We start from the raw sequence: 23,881 nt of genomic DNA, 5'->3' as shown, positions 1-23,881 counted from the left end.
CCTCTAATTTGTCAGAAACAGCTAAAGGAGTGTTGTTATTTTGCCAGTAATAAGATTTATGAACTAAATATATGCATCATTATGAAAATATAACAATAAACCTGATTGTGTTTTCTCCAGCATCATTAAAGACACAGCAAGAGGAATTGGCATTTACTTGTACAGAAAAAAACACAAAAACTGAAGTACATCAAATAACTTCACAGTAAGATCATTAATGACAGGAAAAATTGCCAAAGGGCATTAACGAATATTCTTTTTTACAGTATCCTCTGAAAAAAGGAGAAATACTAGTTAGGTGTTTCAGATTCAGCCTTTGTAAAGGCAAGTCACCTCTGAAAAATTTTTTTAGATGGAGAGATAAACCACAGTAAAGTATTTCAGACATATTTTTGACACAAGCTAAATGTAAGCCTAGAATAATTTGCTAAACGTCACAAAAGAGAAAAAAAATTAGTCAGAATAAATAGCTGTCTTTAAGCTTAACTGGAGTATTTTCTTGTATCTGTGCTTTAAAAAATCACCCCTGTTAGCTAACAGAACACATTAAATCAAAAGGATTTAGCATCATGGTTAATGTTCTTTATGAGCTGCATGGGCCTAGATATTACAGCACATATTTTACATATGTAATTCTGCTTTGGGACTACTTTCAAACCAATGTACAATATGCTGAATTAATAATGCTTATAAGTGTAATATATATGAAGAGAGTTTGAGAAACCCTTGATGAAAGGTGACATATATTTATGAGGTGCCAGATGTTTTCCTTTAAAAGTATTTTTTTAACTAACCCACACTTTGGAGATTTGTATTGAAGTGGTCTCTCTGTGGTAGTATATTATTTAAAATATGTTCTGTGAGACCTAGGCACAATGGGGTGAATAAAAGAGTAAGTACCTGTCTAAATTTTATATATTTTTAAAAATTGGACCATTGGGGTGCATTTTTTAATGCAGGTGCAGTGAATTAGATAGAAAACAATAAAAAGAGTTACATGTTTCATATATAACTGCAGGTGTTGAAAATACACATATTATTGTTATTTTAATATTTTATTATGGAGGTAATCATGATATCATATGCTTATATATCATATTTCTTCCAAGGTGTTCAAACGCATCACAGTCATGAATTATTTTACATTTCATAACTTTCCCAGAGGGAAGCAGAGACAAGTATTATTGCCCCATTTTACAGATGAAGTACCTTGTTACCAAATGACCGCTTTCTAAATGTCTTCAGAATCTTTTCAGGCATTTTTCAGGGACTTTTTCCTCTGGCTTTCCACACTTTACAAGAAACTGGGCTGTTTCTGTTGGCTGCCCTGCCCCCTCCCCTTTCTGATAACTGTCTTGCCACTGTGACTGGGACACTCAAGAATGTGTTCACTTCTTCCCAAATATAAGGCAGAGTTCACATTGCAATTTTTTTTTGTTAATACATTAAAAAATGTTTATTTTATATTGAAGTTGAATTGATTAAAAACGTTGTATTAGTTTCAGGTGTACAGCAAAATGATTCAGTTACATATTCATATATCCTTATTCAAATTCTTTTCCCATTCAGGTTATTATAGAATATTGAACAGTATTCCAAGTGCTATATAGTATAGGTACTTGTTTATTATCTATTTTAAATATAGCAGTGTGTACATATCAATCCCTAACCCCCAATCTGTCCTCCCCATCCTTCCCCCCTTGAAACCACAAGTTTGTTTTCTAAGTCTGTGAGTCTGTTTCTGTTTTGTAAATAGGTTCATTTGAGTCATTTTTCAGATTCTGCATATAAACAATATCATATGATATTTGTCTGTCTGACTTGACTTAATATGATAATCTCCAGGTCCATCGATGTTGCTGCAAATGGCGTTACTTCATTTCTTTTAATGGCTGAGTAATATTCCTTTGTATATATGTACCACACCTTTATCCATTCATCTGTCAGTGGAAATGTGGTTGCATCCATGTCTTGGCTATTTAAAACAGCACTACACTGAACATTCAGGTGAGTCTATGCTTTTAAACCATGGTTTTCTCTATATATGCCCAGTAGTGGGATTGTTGGATCATAGAGTAGCTCTGTTTTTAGTTTTTAAAGGAATCTCCATACTGTTCTCCCTAATGGTTTTACCAATTTATATTTCCATCAACAGTGTAGGAGGGTTCCCTTTTCTCCACACTCTCTGCAGCATTTATTGTTTGTAGACTCTTTTTTGACCATGCCACATGGCTTGTAGGGGTTGGTCTCAGTTCTCCAACCAGGGATCAAACCCAAGCCACAGCTGTGAGTCTGAAATCCTAATAGTAGGCCACCAGGGAACTCCCATGTAGACTCTTTGATGATGGCCATTCTGACTGGTGTGAGGTGATACCTTATTGTAATTTTGATTTGCATTGCTCTACTAATTAGTGATGTTGTGCAACTTTTCATGTGCCTCTTGGCTGTCTGCGTATCTTCTTCGGAGAAATGTTTGTTTAGGTCTTCTGCCCATTTTTTATTATTTTTTTTATACTGAGCTGCATGAGCTGTTTGTAAATTTTGGGGATTAATCTCTTGTAGGTTGCATTGTTTGCAAATATTTTCTCCCTTTCTTTGGGTTGTCTTTCATTTTGTTTATGGTTTCCTTTGTTGTGTATAAAAGCTCATAAGTTTTATTAGGTCCCATAAGTTTTATTAGGTCCCATATTTAATTTTATTTCCATTACTCTAGAAGACAGGTTAAAAAAGATATTCCTGTGATTTATGTCAAAGACTGTTTTGTTTTCACATTTTATAGCATCAAGTCTTACATCAGGTCTTTAATCCATTTTGAGTTTATTTTTGTATATGGTGTTAAAAATGTTCAAATTTTATTTTTTTACATGTAGCTGTCTTGTTTTCCCAGAACCGTTTATTGAAGAGACACCCTTTCCTTCATTATATATTCTGACCTGTTTTGTCATAGATTAGTTGACCATAGGTACATGGGTTTACCTCTGGGCTTTGAGCATCTTTTCATGTGCCTCCTGGCCATCTGTATGTCTTCTGTGGAGAAATGTCTGTCTAGGTCTTCCACCCATTCTTCCTCTGTAATTTTTTGGAACAGTTTCAGAATAATAAGTGATTGATAGAATTCACCTGTGAAGACATTTAGCCCTGGATTTTTGTTTGGGAGTTTTTAATCAGTTTCAGTTTCAGTACTTGTGATTAGTCTGTTCAAACTTTTTGTTTCTTCCTGGTGCAGTACTGGAAGGTTGTACCTTTCTAAGAATTTGTGTATTTCTTCTAAGTTGCCCAATTTATTGCCATAAAACTACTTGTAATAGTCTCTTATGATCCTTTGTATTTCTGCATTGTCCACTGTAATTTTTTAATTTCTAATGTTATTGATTTGAGCTCTCTCCCTCTTTTTCTTGATGAGTCTGTCTACAGGTTTATCAATTTTTAGCTTCTTAAAAGATGCCAGGTTATCCCTGGCAGGTATAGGATTTGATTTTATCAGGATTACGCCCATTTGTACTTCTATGGATTCTGCTTTGTCTTTGGATGTAGGGTTTATTTGTTGATTTATTTACTGGTTGGCAGTTATTCTGTAGTTAGTTGTGATTTTGGTATTTCTGTAAAAGGTGACCTCATCTTTCTACTCCACTATTTTGTCTCCACCTAGCTGCTCCACCACACTGTGTCTTTCTTTCGTTCCAGGAAATATTCACCAGTGGTTTAAGGTGGAGGAAAGATGCATTAGTCCTGGAGCTCTGAGGGTAGAGATAACGTCTCACAAATTCCTCCAACAAATGCCGTTCTGTGTGTGTCTGGGTGGAGGGTCTGGCTGCGTGCGTCCTGCCCCGCTTGCACTATATGCTGCATTTGCCCCCCCGCCCCGAACCTTGGCACTGACCTCACCGATGCTCCATGGCCAGCCAATGGGCTCCACACTGCAAACTGTAATGATATTTTTAGCAAGCTTTGACAAAGTAGGTCTATGCAAAAAAAAAAAAAGTATTTTCAACAACTGTGCAGGTTGTTGAAAATACTCCTTATGGCCTTTCTCTCTTACTCCTCGCCCCACTTCCTGAGGCTAAGGCAGTTCTTCCCTTCCTGTATCTCAGAGTCAGATCTACTTGAGGCCCTGGGAAGACCAGGAGACTTTCTTTCCCTAATCTAAAATCCACTGCCATAGGTGCCAGAATAAACTTCTTCCCATATATCTTAAAGGAAATTTCACCCTCACCTATACAAGAGAGTATGTCCCATCTTTTTATGGCCATAATAGCAAATTTATGCAGTAGTCCAATTCATTGTCTATTGTCTGGCTTATTTGTCTTGAATGACATCATCTATGTGACAGAAACTGCACAGCCATGTCTATTTACATCATCAGGGAGTTAGTGTACATTAGTGTTGTCTTACTCAAGAATCCTGGTTTTTGTGATACATAATTTGTTCATGGAGGACAACAAACAACTCAGCAGAATCTGAAGTTCTAAGTACAGTTCATCAGTACACTGGGACCCCGTTTGAGTCTCATGTATCATTGTATTCATTCACTTAATAACTGATTCATTAAGCAAACATTTATGTCAGTGTTTGTCTGTGATGGTTGTTACTAGGCCATGCCATAAAAATCAGGCAGGTCCTGTCTTCACACATCACATTGCAGAGAAAGTAAAATACAAGTAAATGCCAAATTTTCTCTTTTAAAAAATCATTTCAGATCTTTGGGAAGATGGCAGAGGAAGAGGATGAGGAGACCACTGTCTCCCCCACAAATGCATCAAAAGATCATTTGAATGATGAGCAACTTCCACAAAACAACTTCTGAACACTGGCGAAGGACACCAGGCACCAAGAAAGGCAGCCCATTCTCTTTGAAAGGAGGTAGGACAAAATATAAAAGACAAAAAGAGAGACAAAAGAGTTAGGGACAGAGACCCATCCCGGGGAGGGAGTTGTAAAGGAGGAGAAGTTTCCAAACACCAGGAAACCCTCTCACCAGCAGACCTGTGAGGAGTTTTGGAATCTCAGAGGGCAACATAACCAGGAGAGGAAAAAAAAAAAAAATTGGTGGCGAAGTAGCCCAGACGCTCGCATCAGCCACCAGTGAGTGGGGGCTGAACAGGGAGGCGCAGGTTGCAGCCTTAGGGTAAGAACTGGGCCTAAATGCCCTGAGGACAATCTGAGGGAGCTAACATGAGGTAGCAACCCAAACTGTGGGATAGCCAGAGAGAGAGGGAGAACTTTCCCACAAAAAGCTCTAACCTAAGGGGCAGCCTGGCCTGCTCACAGAACAAAGAATTGAGCAAATACCAAAGGAGAGTTAGCCGGCTGCGGACCAGCCCATCCCCCCGCTGGAGCCAGAGAGGCAGGCGGGTGACAGCCAGAGCCGGAAGGCAAGGAGCAATCTTGGCCCCAGAGATGGCATCCTCCACCAAACTGTGAGCAGGCTCCCAGTTACTAACCAAGTCTTCCTGGGATCCTGGATGGTTGACATCTGCCAGGAGGGTTGCAGCCAGAGATCAGCTCCCCAGAGGAGACACATGGCACACCTGAGATGGCGCTTTTGTGGCACACCCAAGAAACCAAGCAGCTGGGACCAGGGAGGTGATTAAGATGCAAAGCCCACCTAGGACAGTGTGCTCACCAAGCACCTGGTTGCCTAAGCTCCTTGGACGTGGGAAGGGCACAAAACACACGCCCAACTGAGTCTGTGCCTTTGTGGAGTACCCGAGAACCTGAACCTGAGCAGCTTAGACCTGGGAAGTGCATGAACCCCAGGGTCCACTTTGAACAGTTCCCCTGCAGAGCAACCTGGAGCCTGATCAGTGTAGACTGGGAAAGCACATGTGCCATGAGCTGGGGCAAACCCAGTGTGGTCCATAGACTGCGAGCATTCCCCACACATGCCAGTGATATTTGTTTGCAGTGTTCCTCCCTCCCCACAGCACAACTGAACAAGTGAGCCTAAATAAGAGACCACCTTCGCCCCTTGTGTCATGGTGGAAATTAGACACTGAAGAGACTTGCAAACAGAGGAAGCCAAAATAAAGAGGGAACCGCTGTGGAAGTGACAGATGCAACAGGCTAAAACCCTATAGTTAGCATTGACTGTGCATTGGAAGGGACCTATAGACCTTGAGAAGTATAAGCTGGAACAAGGAACTATCTAAAACTGAATTGACCCCACACTGCCCTCAACAGCTCCAGAGAAATTCCTAGATGTATTTTTACTATTATCATTTTTAAGTTAAAAATTTTTTTTTTTAATTTTTAAGTTCTTTGTTACTCCTTTAATTTTCATTTTTATAACCTACTGCAGCTGCTGCTACTGCTAAGACACTTCAGTAGTGTCTGACTTTGTGACCCCATGGATGGAAGCCCACCAGGCTCCTCTGTCCCTGGGATTCTCCAGGCAAGAATACTGGAGTGGGTTGCCATTTCCTTCTCCAACGCATGCATGCATGCTAAGTCTCTTCAATCATGTCCAACTCTATGTGACCCTATGGACAGCAGCCCACCAGGCTCCTCCATCCACAAGATTCTCCAGGCAAGAATACTGGAGTGGGTTGCCATTTCCCTCTCCAACTTATAACCTACTATTACCTTGCAAAAAAAAAATTTTTTTTAAGCAAATTTCATATATATTTTTTTATAATTTTTGTGATTGATTTTGTTTTATATTTTTAATATTGTATTTTTGAGTGTCTAACCTCTACTCTAGATTTTCAATCTTTGCTTTTTGGTATTTATCAATTTTTTACCTTTAAGAATCTAATCTTCAGTACCCATTTTTACTTAAGGGTGTGATTACTGGCCTGATTGCTCTCTCCCCTTTTGATTCTCCCTTTTCTCCCCCTGGTCACCTCTATTTCCCTCTTCCCTCTTCTGTTCTCCATGTAACTCTAATCCTCTCTGGGTATCTCTCGCTGTGGAGAATCTTTTCACCATTAACCTAGACTGTTTATCATCAGTGCTGTATGGTTGGAGAAGCCTTGAGGCTACTGTAAGACTGAAAGCCAGAGGCAGGAGGCTTAAATCCAAAACTTAAAAACACCAGAAAACTCCTGCCTCCAGGGAACATTCATTGAAAAGAGCTCTTCCAAAAGCCTCCATACCTACACTGAAACCACGCTCCACCCAAGAGCCAGCAAGTTCCAGAGCAAGACATACCATGCTAATTCTCCAGCAATGCAGGAACATAGCCCTGAGCATTAGAATACAGGCTGCCCAAAGTCACACCAAACCCATAGACACCTCAAAACTCACTACTGGACACTTCATTTCACTCGAGAGAGAAGAGATCCAGCTTCACCCACCAGAACACTGATGCAAGCTTGCCTAACCAGGAAACCTTGACAAGGCACTAGTCCAAACACACCCACAGGGAGCAACCTCCACAATAAAGAGAAACCACCAACTTCCAGCATACAGAAAGGCCACCCCAAACACAGCAATCTAAACAAAATGAAAAGGCAGATAAATATTCAGCAGGTAAAGGAACAGGATAAATGCCGACCAAACCAAACAAAGGAGGAGGTAGGGAGTCTACCTGAACAAGAATTCAGAATAATGACAGTAAAGATGATCCAAAATCTTAAAAACAAAATGGAGTTACAGATAAATAGACTAGAGACAAGGATTGAGAAGATGCAAGAAATGTTTAACAAGGACCTAGAAGAAATAAAAAAGAGTCAATCAATAATGAATAATGCAACACTGAGATCCAAAGCACTCTGGAGGGAACCACCAGTAGAATCATTAAGGCAGAAGATAGGAAAAGTGAGTTGGAAGATAGAATAGTGGAAATAAATGAAGCAGAGAGGTAAAAAGAAAAAAGAATTAAAAGAAATGAGGACAACCTCAGAGACCTCTGGGACAATGTTAAACACTCCAACATTTGAATCATAGGAGTCCCAGCAGAAGACAAAAAGAAAGGCCATGAGAAAATACTTGAGGAGATAATAGTTGAAAACGTCCCTAAAATGGGGAAGGAAATAGCTACCCAAGTTCAAGAAACCCAGCGAGTCCCAAACAGGATAAACACAAGGCGAAACACCCAAAGACACATATTAATCAAATTAACGAAGATTAAACACAAAGAGCAAATATTAAAAGCAGCAAGGGAAAAGCAACAAATAACACACAAGGGGATTCCCATAAGGATAACAGCTGATCTTTCAATAGAAACTCTTCAGGCCAGAAGGGAATGGCAGGATATACTTAAAGTGATGAAAGAGAAAAACCTATAACCCAGATTACTATACCCAGCAAGGATCTCATTCAAATATGAAGGAGAAATCAAAAGCTTTACAGAGAAGCAAAAGCTGACAGAATTCAGCACCACCAAGCCAGCTCTTCAACAAATGCTAAAGGATCTTCTCTAGACAGGAAACACAGAAAAGGTTTATAAACTCGAACCCAGAACAACAAAGTAAATGGCAAAGGGATCATACTTATCAATAATTACCTTAAATGTAAATGGGTCGAATGCCCCAAGCAAAAGACAAAGACTAGCTGAATGGATACAAAAATAAGACCCCTATATATGCTGTCTACAAGAGACCCACCTCAAAACAAGGGACACATACAGACTGAAAGTGAAGGGCTGAAAAAAGATATTTCATGCAAATTGAGACAAAAGAAAGCAGGAGTAGCAATACTCATATCAGATAAAATAGACTTTGAAATAAAGGCTGTGGAAAGAGACAAAGAAGGACACGACATAATGATCAAAGGATCAATCCAAGAAGATATAACATTTAGAAATATATATCCACCCAATATAGGAGCGTCACAATATATAAGGCAAATGCTAACAAGTATGAAAGGGGAAATTAACAGTAACACAATCATAGTGGGAGATTTTAATATCCCACTCACACCTATGGATAGATCAACTAAACAGAAAATTTGCAAGGAAACACAAACTTTAAATGATGCAATGGACCGATTAGACCTAATTGATATCTATAGGACATTTCACCCAAAAACAATGAATTTCACCTTTTTCCCAAGTGCACATGGACATTCTCCAGGATAGACCACATCTTGGGCCATAAATCTAACCTTGGTAAATTTAAAAGAATTGAAAACATTTCAAGCATCTTTTCTGATCACAATGCAGTAAGATAAGATGTCAAGTATAGGGGAAAAAAAACTAAAACTACAAACAGGTGGAGGCTAAACAACACGCTTCTGAATAACCATATCACAAAAGAAATCAAAATATACATAAAAATGAATGAAAATGAAAATACGACAATCCAAAAGCTATGGGATTCAGTAAAACCAGGGCTAAGGGGAATGTTCATAGCAATGCAAGCTTCACCTCAAGAAACAAGAGAAAAATCAAATAAATAGCCTAACTTTACATCTAAAGCAACTAGAAAAAGAAGATATGAAGAACCCCAGGGTTAGTAGAAGGAAAGAAATCATAAAAATTAGGGCAGAAATAAATGCAAAAGAAACAAAGGAGACTATAGCAAAAATCAACAAAGCTAAAAGCTGGTTCTTTGAGAAGATAAATAAGATTGACAAGCCATTAGCCAGACTGATCAAGAAAAAAAGGGAGAAAAATCAAATCAGCAAAATTAGAAATGAAAATGGAGAAATCACAACAGACAACACAGAAATACAAAGGATCATAAGAGACTACTATCAGAAACTATATGCCAATAAAATGGACAACTTGGAAGAAATGGAAGAATGCTTAGAAAACTATAACCTTCCAAAACTGAACAGGAAGAAATAGAAAATCTTAACAGACCCATCACAAGCATGGAAATCAAAACTGTAATCAAAAATCTTCCAACAAACAAAAGCCCAGGACCAGATGGCTTCACAGGTGGATTCTGCCAAAAATTTAGAGAAGAGCTAACACGTATCCTACTCAATCTCTCCCAGAAAATTGCAGAGCAAGGTAAACTGCCAAACTCATTCTATGACAACACCATCACCCTAATACCAAAACCAAACAGAGATGCCACAAAAAAAAAAAAAAAAAACAAAACTACAGGCCAATATCACTGATGAACATAGATGCAAAAATCCTTAACAAAATTCTAGAAAACAGAATCCAACAACATATTAAAAGGATCATACATCATGACTAAGTGGGCTTTATTCCAGGAATTCAAGGATTCTGCAATATTCACAAATCAATCAATGTAATACACCACATTAACAAACTGAAAGATAAAAACCATATGATTATCTCAATAGATGTAGAGAAAGCCTTTGACAAAATTCAGCATCCATTTTTGGTAAAAAAAAACCCTCGAGAAAGCAGGAATAGAAGGAACATACCTCAACATGACAAACCCACAGCAAACATTATCCTCAATGGTGAAAAATTGAAAGCATTTCCCCCAGTCAGGAACAAGACAAGGGTGCCCACTCTCACCATTACTATTCAACATAGATTTGGAAGTTTTAGCCACAGCAATCAGAAAAGAAAAAGAAATAACAGGAATCCAGATTGGAAAAGAAGAAGTAAAACTCACTGTTTGCAGATGACATGATCCTCTACATAGAAAACCCTAAAGACACTACCAGAAAATTACTAGAGCTAATCAATGAATATAGTAAAATTGCAGGATATAAAATTAATACACAGAAATCCCTTGCATTCCTATACACTAACAATGAGAAAGAGAAATTAAGGAAACAATTCCATTTACCATTGCAATAAAAAGAATAAAATACTTAGGAATAAATCTACCTAAAGATACAAGAGACCTATGTATAGAAAACTATAAAACACTGATGGAAGAAATCAAAGATGACACAGATAGACACGGAGAAGGCAATGGCGACTCACTCTAGTACTCTTGCCATGGACGGAGGATCCTGGTAGGCTGCAGTCTGTGGGGTCGCTAAGAGTCAGACACGACTGAGCAACTTCACTTTCAACTTTCACTTTCCCGCATTGGAGAAGGAAATGGCAACCCACTCCAGTGTTCTTGCCTGGAGAATCCCAGGGACGGGGGAGCCTGGTGGGCTGCTGTCTATGGGATTGCACAGAGTCAGACATGACTGAAGCGACTTAGCAGCAGCAGCAGATAAACAGAGAAATATACCATGTTCATGGATCGGAAGAATCAATGTAGTGAAAATGAGTGTAACTACCCAAAGCAATCTATAGATTCAATGCAATCCCTATCAAGCTACCAATGGTATTTTTCAGAGAACTAGAACAAATAATTTCACAATTTGTATAGAAATACAAAATACTTCGAATAGCCAATGTAGTCTTGAGAAAGAAGCTATTAAGAAGAATGCATTTGACTCAGTTCTAATGAGGTGGATGAAACTGGAGCCTATTATACAGAGTGAAGTAAGTCAGAAAGAAAAAACACTAATACAGTATATCAACGCATATATATGGAATTTAGGAAGATGGTAATGATGACCTTATATGCAAGACAGCAAAAGACTCACAGGTGTAAGGAAGAGACTTTTGGACTCTGTGGGAGAAGGCAAGGTTGGGATGATTAGAGAGAATAGCATTGAAACATGTGTATTACCATATGTGAAACAGATCACCAGTCCAGGTTTGATGCATGAGAGAGGGCGCTCAGGGCCATACACTGGGATGACCCTGAGGGATGGGATGGGGAAGGAGGTAGGAGGCGGGTTCAGGATGGGGACACGTGTACACCCATGGCTGATTCATGTCAAAAACACTGTATGACACAAAACACTACAATATTGTAAAGTAATTAGCCTCTAATTAAAATAAATTAATTTTAAAAATAAAGAATCATTTTAGTTTTTGTCTACAGATTATCTCTTTTCTACTAGATACCATCCAGAGGGACTGTTAACCAGGTGCTCCATTAAGGACTAGACATCACCAGTTCCCTTGATCGCTGTCTGCCTTCCTCTCTGTCTCACTGTTGAAGTTGAAAGTTGTGCTTTTGGACATCTCTTTACCCATGTGATGATTCATAGCATCATTCATAATACCACTTCCTCCAACTTACCCAGAGAGATAGCAATAAGACTTTTGGCAGCTGTTGCATCTGTGAATTTTCTCAAACAAGGTCAATGTTTTTCTGAAGTTCAGTGTCATCAATAAACCTAAAATGAACAATAACCAAAGATTTTGTGAAAATGTAGACTAAATTGTTTTTATGGAAATTCTTAGGAACATAATTGATAGGAAAAGGGCATTTAAATGGCACTTTCTTCTTACACAAATAAAACATTTATCTTTATGATCAATGTGCAGAAATTATTTATTTTAAAATTTGGAATGTTAGGTAATTCCATAGTTTATTACAAAAACTATGAATTAGAAAGAGGGAAAATATAAAAAAAATGATTTCTGAGTTTAAGCAATACCTACCATTTAAATAGCAATTATGATTTATTTTAAAATTTTATTGTGTAAATCACTTCTCATTTTTGCATGTCAAAGAGAATAGTTTTGCTTTTTATCTTTATATAGATTCATAGATTCACAGAATCGAAAGAGTTGGAAGATGCCTCAGAAGTCCTTTCATTTTAACTTCTGTTGAACACTAATATCTCTTTATCCCCATAATGGACAATTTTTTTTTCCTTCATTTGAACACACAAAACATTGGAAAAAATCACTGTTTGTCATTTCACAGTTCTCACAGTTCATTTCACTGTTGGACCACCTTGATGGTGGTCCTGAAATCCTGCCCTTTAAGTCTTCTAAACATTGGCATAATTGGTGGGCTCTCTCTACATATTTGAAGAGAAAAACAATGTGCCTTCCATAACTCCCCTCCCCTTTTTTTTCCAGGCTAAAACTTTACTTAATGGTAAGAGAAGGATCCTTTATTTCAGGCAGGGGAGCAACACAACAAATATACAGAGCAAGCACTTCATGAATTCAACTAACAGTACTGGTTAGAGCATGGAATTCATGAGCAGTAAGAGAAAATAGAAAAATTGGAAATGAGACCAGAGTCTGATTGTGGGTGGCTGTGGGCAAGCGGATCTTTGCTGTGTTTATTAGGCAGGTTCATGATATGATCAGAGAGCTGCTTCTGGAAGATTGATCAGAACACAACTAGAGCATGAGTCCCAGATGTATATGAAGTTTTGGTCATTTTTCCTCCATAGCTTTTTAACATTCCAATCCTTGTGTAACTCCTTTTGTTGAGTGTGGGCTGAACATAGTAACTAAATTCTAACCAACATAAGGTAGTGTAAGTGCTAGGCTGTCACTTTATAAGTAGCTTACATAAGATTGTTACTTTTGTCTTAACAGCAGACTCCCTCTATTGCCTGCTCAGTTTGCATGGATTCATGAAGCAAGTTGACTCCTTGGAAAGATCCACCAGCAAGGAACTGAGAATTCCCTCTGGCCAACTACCAGTAAGAAACTGAGGCCTTCAGTCCAACAGCTTGCAAAGAAGAGAATCTTGCCACCAACCACGTGAACTTGGAAGTGGATATTTCCCCAGTTAAACCTTGAGATGACTACATCCCAGCTGACCCAGGGATTACAACTGGTAAGAGACCCTTAAGCTGAGTACCCAGAAAATTCATCCTGGATTCTTGACTTAAGTAACTTAGCTAACAAATGTGTCTTGTTTTAAGCTGCTGATTTTTATGGTAAATTGATTACTTTTGAGCATATGAGCTATAGGAGCTTAACTTGATGCAGAGGTTGTGAGGTTGCAAACACTAAACAAGAGTATAGTGATGCCCAGAAATAATGGGAGATTGTAAATATTTAGATTATGGATTTTGATGGTTCTGTATATGTACATTCATATAGTTCATTCATATTCAACAATAAAAACAGTATAATCTGGACTGAGGTATTACTGACAGCAAAAGGGAGTACTTTTGTATCCTTAGAGAGCACATTTGATAATTTTTTATAAGCTACTTTGTAGATGCAAAGTATGTACAATGCTAAAATGTTCAAGTTTTTTTTTAACTGGTAGAAGACCAGTCAATGAAACCTCTAAATAGGACTTCAAAAATTAAGAAAGGAGTTAGCCCTTATATTTTAATGTGTTCTTGCTACCATTTTTCAACTGTAAAACTCATTCCAAATACTTGAACTTACAGAGCAGATCTTTGGCATGATAGCTGAAAGCATAACAAGTAAAATACCACCACCAGAAACAAAATGAAGTGCTTCCAAACCAAGTCAAACTGCTTTACTCTGCCAACTCCAAAGATCGATAATTCTTTGTTGGGAAAATACCTCATTAATGAATGTTTCTATGATTTTGCATTTTGTTACAGAAATTTCACAAGGTAATATTAATTTTCCTTATTGGGAGAACTAGAAATGCTGAGGAAAAACATATAAAGAACAATCCCTTTGAAACACGGAGTTCTAACAAGGCAAGAAGAATTATGGGACCAACAACCAGGAGGAGATAGAAACTCCAAGAGGTAAACTCAGTATTTGGGGCTACTTTTTTCCTAGGTTTAGAGGCATCTGTAGATTCTATTCTACCTATAGATTCCTACACTGGAGTAGGAAATGACAACCCACTCCAGTGTTCTTGCCTGGGAAATTCCAGGGGCCTGGTGGGCTACAGTCTGTGGGGTTGCAGAGTCAGACATTACTGAGTGACTGAGCACAGACACACATACAATAGATTCTATTAGAGACAAGCTGAGCAGAACTTTTGATAAATTAACAGTTCTAAGGAACAGAAATTCAAATAAAGACAACCAAATTAGAAACTCTAGAAAACCCCTATCACTTGAATTAGAACCTCCAAGAGATACACTCCAGAAAAGAGAAACCAGAAATAAGAAATATCCTGTCCCTAACAAAGGTTGACACTCTCAATTTAAACTGTCTCAGGCTCAGTAACTGGATTAAGATAATCACCACTTGCTAGTACTCCAGCTGATGGTCTAAATCAAACATAAATCCTCAAAGGGATTCACTTTTGGGAAAGATGGAGCATTTTGAGGCAGACCAAAACAATTATAAAACAGAAAACCTATAAGAGTTACAAAATTATTTTCTTGAAGGCATCAGAGAACTTCAGCAGCTACAAAGACTAAAAAGAGTAGGATTCCAATGAGGGGATTCATTATGAAGAAGAGCTAAGGGCTTGAGCATCCTTGCAGGCATTTGTTGGTTGTAGATTTGAGACAAAATGTAGACTCCTAAGTAAACCTGCACATAGGGTTGCTACTAGGAGGACAGACAGAGTGACCAACAGAGATTGGAGGGGTCACACAGAAGAATCAGAGGTTTCAGAGATCTCAGATATGGTGCTCTCTCCTGCAGTGTATGTCTTAAACTCTAAAACTGCACAGAGCTGGAGGCCAAAGAACTAAGACCAAAGATAAAGTGCCTAAAAATCCAGGGACTGCATTGGAAGACTAATTATTGTATCATTGTCCATTTTTCCTGAGCTTGTTTGTTTAGTTGCTTCAGTTGTGTCCAACACTTTTGTGACCCCATGGACTGTAACCCACTAGGTTCCTCTCTTCATGGGATTCTCCAGGCAAGAATACTGGAGTGGGTTGCCATTTTCTTCTTCATTCCTGAGCTTACCTAAGGATTTAATGCAATTCCAACCAGATTCCTCAAGGGTATTTTTTAGGAGAAATTGATAAACAGATTAAAAATAAATATGGAAATGCAAAAAAGAAAACCAAATATTGAGGAAGAAGTATGAAATTGGAGAATGTACACTAACATATACCGAAACTCAATAACTGTTATAAAAACTGTAGTTAAGACAGTATGTATTGGTATAGGTGCCAATATGTAGGCTAATAAAATGAAATCAAGAGTCCAGAAACCTACCACCTGTTTATGGTCACTTGATTTATGACATATATGATACCAGTGGCAAAGATTATCTTTTCAATGAGTTATCTTGTATCAACTATATACCCATAGGAGAAAAAATGAAATCTAGCACTTGCCTCACACTTACATATAAGCCAGTTCCTGGTGGGTTAAAGTGAAAAATATGAAAATTATGGCAATAAAGTTTTAAAAGATAATAGAGGGAAATCATCTTGACCTTGGGAAAGGGAAATAATTTTTATATTAAAGTGATAACCATAAAGAATAGACCTGGAGTCTGTGATACATAGTGAAGTAAGTCAGAGAAAAACAAATATTGAATATTAATACATGCATATGGAGTCTAGAAAAATGGTACAGATGAACCTATTTGTAGGGCAGGAATAGTGATGTTGACAGAGAATCAAAATGGGGACATGGGGCCAGGGGAGGGGAGAGTGGGACAAATTGGGAGAGTAGGGTTGACATATATATATATATATATATATATATATACACACTACCATGCATAAAATTGATAGCTAGTGGGAACTTGCTGTATAGCACAGGGAGCTCAGCTTAGTACTCTCTGATGACCTAGAGCCAGGAGCTGGGGGATCAAGAGGGAGAGAATATATGTATACATATAACTCATTCTCATATGGCTTCCTTGATGGCTCAGCAGGTTAAGAACCCGCCTGCAATGTAGGAGACACAAGAGAGGCAGGTTCGATCCTTGGGTCGGGAAGATCCCCTGGAGAAGGAAATGGCAACCCACTTCAGTATTCTTGCCTGGAGAATTCTGTGGACAGAGGAGCCTGGTGGGCCCCAGTCTATGGGGTCACAAAGAGTCAGACACAACTGACTAGTACTAACTCATTCACTTTATTGTACAGAAGAAACTAACATTATAAAGCAATTATCTTCCAATTGAAAAATAAACAAGGAATTGCTACTACTGGTAATTCTACTTCTGGGAATATACCCCAAAGAAGTGAAAGCAGGAACTCAAACAGACATTTGTACACCCACCCACATTCATAGCAGCATTGTTCCCAAGAGCTGAAAGGCAGAAACAACCCAAACAACTATTGGATGAATGGATAAACAAAATGTGGTATATATATGTATGGAATATTATTCAGCCTTAAAAAGGAAGATAGTTATTTTGACATACATGGATGAAACTTGATGTTATGAACCTTAACATTATGCTAAGTAAAATAAGCATACGCAAAAGGATAAATATTGCTATTCTACTCATATGAGATACATAAAGAAGTCAAATTCATAGAGACAAAAACTAGAACAATCATAGAGAACACAAACTAGACAAAAGCCAGAACTGGGGGAAGGGAGTTGTGTGGAGTTGTTCAATAGGTGCAAAGTTTCAGTTTGGGAAGATGAGAAGTTCTGGAGATGGATGGTAGTAATGGTTCAGTTCAGTTCAGTTGCTCAGTCGTGTCCGACTCTTTGTGACCCTGAGGTCTGCAGCACACCAGGCTTCCCTGTCCATCCCCAACTCCCACAGCTTGCTCAAAATCATGTCATCAAGTCTGTGATGCCATCCAACCATCTCATTCTCTGTCATCCCCTTCTCCTTCCTTCAATCTTTCCCAGCATCAGGGTCTTTTCAAATGAGTCAGTTCTTCACATCAGGTGGCCAAAGTATTGGCATTTCAGCTTCAGCATCAGTCCTTCCAATGACTATTCAGGACTGATTTCCTTTAGGGTTGACTGGTTGGATCTCCTTGCTGTCCAAGGGACTCTCAAGAGTCTTCTCTAACACCACAGTTCAAAAACATAATTCTTCAGCATTCAGCTTTCTTTATAGTCCAAATCTCACATCCACACATGACTACTGGAGAAATCATAGCTTTGACTAGACAGACCTTTGTTGGCAAAGTAACGTCTAGGCATTTTAACATGCTGTCTAGGTTGGTCATAGCTTTTCTTCCAAGGAGCAAGTGTCTTTTAATTTCATGGCTGCAGTCACCATCTGCAGTGACTTTGGAGCCCAGAAAATAAAGTCTGCCACTGTTTCCATTATTTCCCCATCTCTTTGCCATGAAGTGATGGGACCGGATGTCATGATCTTAGTTTTCTGAATGTTGAGATTTAAGCCAACTTTTTCACTCTCCTCTTTCATTTTCATCAAGGGGCTCTTTAGTTCTTCTTCACTTTCTGCCATAAGAGTGGTGTCATCTGTGTTTCTGAGGTTATTTATATTTTTCCCACCAATCTTGATTTCCAGCTTGTGCTTCAGCCAGCCTGGCATTTCACATGATGTACTCTGCCTATAAGTTGAATAAGCAGGGGGGCAGCCTTGACGTACTCCTTTCCTGATTTGGAAACCAGTCTGTTGTTCCATGTCCTGTTCTAACTGTTGTTTCTTGACCTGCATACAGGTTTCTCAGGAGGCAGGTCAGGTGGTTGGTCTGTTATTCCCATCTCTTTAAGAATTTTCCAGTTTGTTGTGATCCACACAGTCAAAGGCTTTGGCATAATCAATAAAGTGGATGTTTTTTCTGGTATTTTCTTGCTTTTTCTATGATCCAGTGGATATTAGTAACTTTATCTCTGGTTCTTCTGCCTTTTCTAAATCCAGCTTGAACATCTGGAAGTTCATGGTTCATGTACTGTTGAAGCCTGGCTTGGAGAATTTTGAGCATTACTTTACTAGCGTGTGAGATGAGTGCAATTGTGCGGTAGTTTGAGCATTCTTTGGCATTGCCTTTCTTTGGGATTGGAATGAAAACTGACCTTTTCCAGTCCTGTGGCCACTGCTGAGTTTTCCAGATTTGTTGGCATATTGAGTGCATCACTTTCACAGCATCATCTTTTAGGATTTGAAATAGCTCAACTGGAATTCCATCACATCCACTAGCTTTGTTTATAGTCATGTTTCCTAAGTCCCACTTGACTTCGCATTCAACATGTCTGGCTCTAGGTGGTGATCACACCATTGTGGTTATCTGAGTCATGAAGATCTTTTTTGTATATGTTCTTCTGTGTATTCTTGCCACCTCTTCTTAATATCTTCTGCTTCTGTTAAGTCCTTTATTGGGTCCATTTCTGTCCTTTATTGAGCTCATCTTTGCATGAAATGTTCCCTTGGTATTTCTAATTTTCTTGAAGAAATCTCTAGTCTTTCCCATTCTATAGTTTTCCTCTATTTCTTTGCATTAATCACTGAGGAAGGCTTTTTTATGGTGATGGTAACACAATATGAATATACTTAATGCTACTGAACTATACTGATATAAATGGTAAATTTTTTGTAAAATATGTTATGGCAGTAATAAGGGAGGAAAAAGAATAGACTGAAAAATCAAAATAAAACTGCTTATTAGAAGACACCATTTGAAGAATAGAAACACAAGCTCCCCTGCCCCCCACAAATGGCTTGTATGAATTTAAATACATATAGCTAAGAAAGGGTTTGTATCCATACAAATTGATAAGGAAAGGACAAATCCACAGAGTAAGTGGCAGGACTCTGCACTGAAGTCATATAAGACTCAACCACATTAGTCATTAGGGAAATGTAAGTTACACACACCGTGAGATACCACTCTTTCCATGGAAGAAGAGCTAAAATATGAAAACTAAAATAGCAAAGTTGGGTGAGGATGTGGGACAGTGGGAGCTCTAATACACTGCTGTTGGGTTTATAAATCAGTACAACCACCAGAAAACAGTTTGCGATGATTCACAAACACTAGAAAAATGACAACTTTTTATACAGAAATTCTAGTTGAAGGTTTATACTAGTGAGAAATAAATCTGAGTACTAAACAATATACATAAGAATTTTAACAATAATAACCATAAGAACCCCAACTGAAACCATAGATTAATGAAAATAAATCTCATGAATATAATGTGAAGCATAGGATATGCCAGACACAGAATAATATCATCTGTATTGTTGGAAAGATAAGCATTCAAAAGCCAAGAAATCAAAAAGATTGTGTTAAAAGTAGTAGGACTATGGATCAACAAAATGAAAAGAAATCCCACAGGATAGAAGAATATATTTGAAAATGAAGCAACCAGCAAGGAATTACTCTCCAAAAATATACAAACCACTCAAACAGCTCAATGTAAAAAGAAGAGCCCAATAAAAAAATGGGCAGAAGATTTAAAGACCTACAGATAGTCAACAAACACATGAAAAGATGCTCAACATCACTAAGAAATGCAAATCAAGCTACAATTAGGTATCACCTCACACCAGTCAGAATGGCCATCATCAAAAAATCTGCATACCATAAATGCTGGAGAGGGTGTAGAGAAAAAGGGAGCCTTCTCCCTACACTGTTGGTGGGAATGTAAATTGGTTCAGCCGCTATGGAGGTTCCCTAAAACACTAAAAATAGAACTACTGTATGACCCACAAATTCCATTCCTGGGCTTATATCCTGAGAAAACGATGATTCAAAAAGATAGACTCACCTCAGTGTTCACTGAAGCACTATTTACAATAGCCAGGACATGGAAGCAACCAAATGTCCATCAACAGGTAGATGAATGGATAAAGAAGATGTGGTACATATATATAATGAAAAAGCACTCAGCCATAAAAATCAACAAAATAATGTCATTTGCAGCAACATGGATGGGCCTAAAGATTATCATACTAAGTGGAGTATGTCAGACAGCAAAAAGAAATATTATATAATATTGCTTATATGTGGAATCAAAAAAAAAAAATAGTACAAATGAACCATTTCCAAAGCTGAAATTGAGTCCTAGATATAGAAAACCTATGGTTATCAAGGAAGAAAGGCAGGGGAGGGATAAATTGGAAAATTAAGATTGACATATGTACACTATAATATATAAAATAGATAAGAACTTACTGCATAGCACAGGGAACTCTATGCAGTACTCTGTAATGACCTGTATGGGAATAAGAATCTAAAAAGTAGTGAATATTTGTGTAACTGACTCACATTGCTGTAAAGCAGAAACTAACACAACATTGTCAAATCAACTATACTCCAATTAAAAAAAATTAACAGTAGGAATATGGGTTACTTTGGGGGACGAGGTAGGAGAGAAGGGAAATGAGTAGGAGGGAATAGGAAGGGCTTTTGAGTGATGGTGTATCTACTGCTTGGAAACATAGCAGTTTATTAGTTTCTATAAATCAGGAATCAGAGCACAATTTACCTGGGTCTCTCTGTTTCAGTATCATTCTTACAGATGAGATTAAAGTGTCAGCCAGGACAGTCTTTTCAAGCCTCAACTGGAGCTAAAGTATCTTCTTCCAGACTCAGGGCTTCTGACTGGCCCCTGAATTCGGCTTCCAAGCTCACTCATGTGGGTCTCTCCCCAGGGCCATCTGGTGACTTTGGGGGTGACTTGCATTACTGTGAGTGCTTTCAGTGGAGAACGAGAGAGAGAATGCCAAGAGGGAAGCCACATCCTTTATATAATCTAATCTCAGAAGTGACTCGTCATCACCTCTGCCTCATTCTTTTTGTTGGAAGCACATCTACCCCAACGCATATAAGGACATGAACCAACAGGAAGCAGGTATCACTGAGGTCCATGGAGCTTGCCGGCCCCAGATGGCAATGTCAATTTCTCGACGTTGGTGGAGATTACGTAATTGCTTTATGGTTATTCATTGGACTGTATGTGTTTTGCACACTTTTCTATAAAATGTTATCTTTTACAATAAAAATATTTTAAATTAAAAATAAACAGTCATATTTTCACAAGTGACAGATATCATGTGAGGGTATTTTAGAATATACCTTAAAAATCTATGAGATTTAGTAAAATGGGGTGGAAATGAATAATGGGAAAATATGAATAGAAAATGTAGAGCAGTACTATGAATAGTTTGTGGACTGGTTTATATGAAACACACTGTTTGTCTTATTTGTCTTGCAATTACTTTTGGTGATGCTACAAATATGGTGATTTCCTGCAGTACTAAATTCTCCTTGACATCTAAGTTAATGTGATGTTTTGCTTGTTTTAATAAATTTGTATCTTTCAAAAAAAGTCATAAAATTTCCTCAAGTATCATGTTCCTAATTTCTTGAATGTACTCAAGATGCTATATAACTCCAGAGAACCTCTTACCCCACTCATTTAGAAATATGTACTGCTTTAAGAATATTTAGGAATTTTAACTAAGGATCCCACTTACAAACAGGTAAATTCACCAGTATTCAGAATAGAAATTGATAAATTGAGCTGATCTTTTACATGGGAAGCAATTGTTCTTGAGACTCTATTCAAACTTTTCTTACTTAGAATATTTTTTAGCTATATGAAGACAAAGTATACTTAAGAGACAGTCTCAAATTTGCCATGAATGTCACTGTCAGTATGAACTTATTAAATCAATTTCTTTGAAAAAGTAATTCTATTTCACAGAAATTTTCAATACTGACTGAATAGGAAAATAAAAATTTCAGCTAATCATGTATTTTGCCACATATAAACCTTTTCATTAGTACCTAAACATGAATATTATGCCTTAATTGAATATAAATGGTGCACATGGCATTAATAGAAAAATAAATCTTTAAATTTGTACTAGTCATTCAATAACAATACATGCAGATCAATAAATCCTTTCATGGATAGAAGAGGAGCAGCTTACAGTTTGAATGTACTGCTCACTCATTCCTTGACAAACTTGACATTTGGCACAGCCCAGCCAGTCAACCTGCCCATCTTGATGGGAAAGAGCACAGAAGTGAACATGGATGTGAAACACTATTGTCACTTCCCCTCAAGTTGAGAAATCCAGAGGGAACTTGAGCACAGGTTAAGAACTATCAAGGAAAAATGAAATGTTTCTTTTTTATGTAATATTTTACCATAAATAAAAATCATTGAATGCTAAAATTTATAAAAATGTATACAAATAATGTACAAAGTTGACTTTTTAAAAGTATTTTTTAAATCATGAAATCTAAATCCTTAGATTTGAGGAATTTCACAGTAATAACAGTAATAAATGTGTCAGTTATTGAGCTATTCTTTCTCTTAACTCCAAAACCATCCTTCTATACTTTAATGCAAGGGTGGACAACTTGCAAACCACAGTGTCAGCTGCTCATCAACAGATTCCATCAGTAGGGTCATAAGAAAGAACATGGAAGGGTGGAGGGGAAAAAGGGCTTATTCTGTCCTCTTTGCTGGCTGGTCCTGATAGATGGCTTAGCAATAACCCTTAACCCCAGCAGTGGCAGTTGATTCCAGCCTGCATTTATCCCCAGTCCTCAGACCCCTCAGATGTACAAGGGACATGGCTCTCAGGACCCTCCATCCACCTCTTCTCATTGTTACTCAGCCCTGGAGATGGTGGCTACTTCCAGCAGACAAGTGTCTTTGTGGTACCTTGGTATTTTTATAGTTTCAGTTCTCTAGCATAAGTGTTAGCAATTTCATATACTGACTTGTGTGTTCAAATAATAAATAAGATTTCTTGTTTTCCTGACTGGACCTCAACTGTTAGTCTACACCATCATTTTATAATTATAATAAAATTGTGTTATGGCCATATATGATCCTATTCCATGATTTTCTGAAGAGGAAACTGTTTTTCCTCTGTCAGCTTAAGTGAAAGTAATTCCACTGGTTTATGAAGAAAAACTACTGATTACCATTTAGATTTTTGGAAGTCTACACAGAAATAATTTCTGGACTCTAGACCCATATTAGTGCTCCATAAAAATCACAAGATAGATACTAAGAATAAGTCCAAGCTAAGATTATTAATAAACATCCTTCTTAGAAGTCCTGTTGCCATAACATGCATGAAAAACCAAATCTATAAATATAATACAAATAAGAACTTTTTCTTTTATTAACAATGATAAGGGAAAAGTACACTATTTTTGGTATTGAACAAAACGATAAAAAATTTTTTAAAAATTACAAAAATACTTGGCAGTTGACCAACCAAAATATTGTGTTTACTTAGATATTTGATATTTTGAAAATACTAGATATTTTTGAGAAATACCAATAAAAAGTTTGTTTCCATTGTGTAAATATGCATTTTTCATGTATTCTCCTTTTGAAGGCAAAAGAAGAAGCAGGTGGAAGAGGATGAGATGGTTAGATAGCATAACAGACTCAATGGACATGAATCTGAGCAGGGAGCCTGGC

At 37.7% G+C, this 23,881-nt stretch overlaps 1 long non-coding RNA gene across 2 annotated transcripts in view; it reads left to right on the top strand.

The window, feature by feature from the left end:
• Positions 1-21,757, top strand: part of LOC145520255 (uncharacterized) — a 124,515-nt gene extending 102,758 nt beyond the window's left edge. For both annotated transcript variants that reach the window (XR_014064345.1, XR_014064346.1), the window contains exons 6-10: positions 1,846-2,007; positions 4,697-4,860; positions 13,226-13,469; positions 14,218-14,370; positions 20,934-21,757. This is a non-coding gene — a long non-coding RNA (uncharacterized LOC145520255). The remainder of the gene's footprint in view (positions 1-1,845; positions 2,008-4,696; positions 4,861-13,225; positions 13,470-14,217; positions 14,371-20,933) is intronic.
• The last annotated feature ends 2,124 nt before the right edge of the window (positions 21,758-23,881 follow it).

Source organism: Giraffa tippelskirchi, chromosome 9 (genome assembly GCF_054371585.1).
Source record: "Giraffa tippelskirchi isolate mGirTip1 chromosome 9, T2T-mGirTip1v1.2.pri, whole genome shotgun sequence".
In the NCBI taxonomy this organism is placed as follows: domain Eukaryota; kingdom Metazoa; phylum Chordata; class Mammalia; order Artiodactyla; family Giraffidae; genus Giraffa; species Giraffa tippelskirchi.
This window is presented reverse-complemented; position numbering and strand designations above follow the sequence as displayed.